Source organism: Pan paniscus, chromosome 15 (assembly GCF_029289425.2).
Source record: "Pan paniscus chromosome 15, NHGRI_mPanPan1-v2.0_pri, whole genome shotgun sequence".
Lineage (NCBI taxonomy): Eukaryota > Metazoa > Chordata > Mammalia > Primates > Hominidae > Pan > Pan paniscus.
This window is the reverse complement of record NC_073264.2, coordinates 95,948,217-95,952,231: the sequence shown is the minus strand read 5'-3', so window position 1 is coordinate 95,952,231 and position 4,015 is coordinate 95,948,217. Positions and strand designations below refer to the sequence as shown.

Genomic DNA, 4,015 nt, shown 5'->3' with positions numbered 1-4,015 from the left:
CTTAAGTGATCTGCCCACCTCGGCCTCCCAAATTGCTGGGATTACAGCCGTGAGCCACTGTGTTCGGTCTAAATTTTTATTTTGACACATAAGGTCAAAATAAATGGTTTGTTTATTCAATCTGTTAAAGTAGTGAATATTTATAAATTTTTTTCTCAATACTAAATCATCTTTGCATTTTTGGAATTAAACCCAACTTGTTTCTCATGTATTATCATTTTTATTCATTACCAGATTCTGTTTGCTAATATTTTATGTAGGACTCTTGCATTCATATTCATGAATAAGACTAACTTGTCCTATTCCTTTCTCATATTCATTCCTTTCTCATTCTGAACACCTAACTCATTTTTAGCCCCATAAAATGAATTAGGTGTTTTTCACTAATATCCAGAAGATTTTATGTAAGACTGGAATGAGTTTAAAAGTTTGGTAGAACTCCCCTGTTTAAAATAATACATACACACACAGACACACACACACACACACATATATATAATTGCAGGTCCCATGTGTGTGCATGTATATATATATATATGTGTGTGTGTGTGTGTGCGCATGTGTGTGTATGGGATGGAGATGTGTATGTGTGTATATTATATATATATATATATATATATGACCTGAAATTATTTTTTCAATAGAAAGATAGTTAACCTCTTTATCATTTTTTAAATTTTGAGACAGGGTCTTGCTATATTGCCCAGGCCGGAGTACAGAGTCTATTCACAAGTGCAATCATAGAGCATTGTAACATTGAACGCCTGGGCTCAGCCAATGCTCCCTCAGTCTCCCAAGTAGCTGGGACAACAGGTGCGTGCCACTGCACCCAGACACTTATTCATATTTATATGGTTAAATAAAAATTCGAGCTTTTAAATTATTTTCAAATCAATTTTGGAGTTACATTTTTTTCTAAGAATTTCACTATTTCATCTTAGAATTTGAATTTTTGATGTAAAGATTTGCATAATATTTACATCAATTTTAAATCTCTGTTGTCACTCTAATTTTGACTCATCTTCATTTCTAACATTGTTGGGTGTGTGAGCTTTCTTTTTTTAATCAGTCTTACCAGAAACTTGACTATTTTATTCAAAGAACCAAGATTTAGCCTTATTGATCTTTTTCTCCTATTTCAGTCATTTCTGTTCTTATCTTTATTGTCTCTTTCCTTCTATGTTTTTGGGGGGTATATTTTCTTTTTATTAAAAAAATGTATTTTATTTATTTATGTATTTTTGAGACAAGATATTGCTGTGTTGCCCAGGCTGGGGTGCAGTGGTGTGATCTCGGCTCCCTGCAACCTCCACTTCCAGAGCTCAAGCAATCCTTCTGCCTCAGCCTCCTGAATAGCTGGGATTACAGGCACACACCACCATGCTGGCTAATTTTTGTGTTTTATGTAGAGACGGGATTTTGCCATGTCGCCCAGGCTGGTTTCAAACTCCTAAGCTCAAGTGATCTGCCTGCCTCAGCCTCTCAAAGTGCTAGGATTACAGACACAAGCCATGGCTTCCAGCCTATTTTATTTTTAAATAGAGACAGGATCTCGTTATGTTGCTGAGGCTGGTCTGAAACTCCCAGGCTCAGGTGACCCTCCCACCTTGGCCTCCCAAAGTGTTGGTTTTATAGGTATGAGCCACCACACCCAGCCTCTCTATTCTGTAACAATACTTAAGTCTATGTATTCCCTTTCAAAGGACTATTTTTGCTTCATAACTGAATTTTTAACATGCAATATTTTCAGTAGCATTCAATTCTAATTATTTTTCAATTTACATTACTATTTTTTATTTCACTCCGATGTTATTTTGAAGTGTGCTTTTAAATTTCCAGACATAGAAAATTACTAAAATTTGGCCGGGTGTGGTGGCCATCGCCTGTAATCCCAGCACTTTGGGAGGCTGAGGTGGGCTTATCACTTGAGGTCAGGAGTTTGATACTAGCCTGGCCAACATGGCAAAACCCCATTTCTACTGAAAATACAAAAATTAGCCAGCCATGGTGGTGGGCACCTGTAATCCCAGCTACTCAGGAGGCTGAGGCAGGAGAATTGCTTGAACCTGGGAGGAGGAGGCTGCAGTAAGCCGAGATAATACCACTGCACTCCAGCCTGGGTGACAGAGCAAGACTCTCAAAAAAAAAAAAATTACTAAAATGTGTCTTTGTATTGTCTATATCTACTTTTTAAATTCTGTTGTGATCAGAGGCCACAGATATCTGTATGATACTGATTGTTTTAAATATAATGACACATTTTGTAGCCTAATAAAGTGTATACCTTTCAATCATATTTTCTAACCACAATGCAACTAAGTTAGAAGTCAATTTTTTGAAATGGTAAGAAATCTTAAAACACAGGTTAACATTTCCACATGTGCTTGAGAAGTATGAGTACAATCTAAGTGTTGGGGGATTATGTTCATTAAGTCATGCCTGTCAGTTTTAATTGAAATCTTCTATGTCTTTACAAATTTTGTCTTTTTGATCTATCAATAATTAATTAAGGTGCACTAAAATCTCCTTCTATTGTGGCAGATTGAACTACTTCTTGTAGTTATTTTCAATTTTTGTTTTATATTTTTTAGATTTTATAAAAGTGGATGCAAATTTATAACTATTGTATCTTACTGGTGAATTAAACTTCTTATCACTGTATATTGACCCTCTTTATCTTTCATAATGCATTTTCCTTAAAAGCTATTTTGTTTGATGTTTATTATTATTTTTCTGGTGTATCTCTTATCCTACTTTTACTTATAAACTTTCTATTTTCTTAATTTCATCTATGTCTCTTATAATTAATATATGGCTCAATTTAGAAAAAAATCTAACATGGCAATTTTAGTCTTTCGACTGGTAGGTTTGGTCCACTTACATTTATTGTGATTATTAAAATATTTGGGCTTTGGGGTAGTACAGCTCTTTCCTTTCCGTCTGGAGGCAGCCATCAGGTAAGCCAAGATGGGTGCATACAAGTACATCCAGGAGCTATGGAGAAAGAAGCAGTCTGACGTCATGCGCTTTCTTCTGAGGGTCCACTGCTGGCAGTGTGTCAGCTCTCTGCTCTCCACAGTGCTCCCTGCCCCACCTGGCCTGATAAAGCGCACCGACTGGGCTACAAGGCCAAACAAGGTTACATTATATGTAGGATTCGTGTTTGCCGTGGTGGCCGAAAACACCCAGTTCCTAAGGGTACAACTTACGGCAAGCCTGTCCATCATGGTGTTAACCAGCTAAAGTTTGCTCGAAGCCTTCGGTCCTTTGGGGAGGAGCAAGCTGGACGCCACTGTGGGGCTCTTTAAGAGCCCGGAATTCTTACTGGGTTGGTGAAGATTCCACATACAAATTTTTTGAGGTTATCCTCATTAATCCATTCCATAAAGCTATCAGAAGAAATCCTGACACCCAGTGGATCACCAAACCAGTCCACAAGCACAGGGAGATGCGTGGGCTGACATCTGCAGGCCGAAAGAGCCGTGGCCTTGGAAAGGGCCATAAGTTCCACCACACTATTGGTAGTTCTTGCCGGGCAGCTTGGAGAAGGCACAATACTCTCCAGCTCCACCATTACTGCGAATATAAGTAAAGTTTGTAAAATTCATATCTAATAAACAATTTAGGACAGTCATGTCTGCTTACAGGTGTTATTTGTCTGTTAAAACTAGTCTGCAGATTGTTCCCTGAATGCTTTGTCAAGAAAATTAAAGTGCAATAATGTTTGAAGACAGTAAGTGATGGTGTATCTTGTTTCTAATAAGACAAACTTTTTTGTCTTTGCTTTATCTTATTAGGGAGTTATATGTCAGTGTATAAAACATGCTGTGTGGTATAATAGGTTTAAAATAATTTCTTTAAAAGAAGAGTATTGAAGCTAGCCCTGTAGATTTGCCTGGTGCATGTAATGAAACCTGCAGCTTTATGGGGTGATGGCAGTGCTCTGCTGCCTTACTTTCAAGTGGCTGGGGGTTTTTTTAGTTTGGCAGGTACAGATTTTTTTTAATTGGGCTTT

The 4,015-nt window shown here is 37.4% G+C and overlaps 1 pseudogene; it reads left to right on the top strand.

Moving 5' to 3' along the window:
* The first annotated feature begins 2,920 nt into the window (after positions 1-2,920).
* On the top strand, positions 2,921-3,672 carry LOC100985317 (large ribosomal subunit protein eL15-like; annotated as a pseudogene).
* The last annotated feature ends 343 nt before the right edge of the window (positions 3,673-4,015 follow it).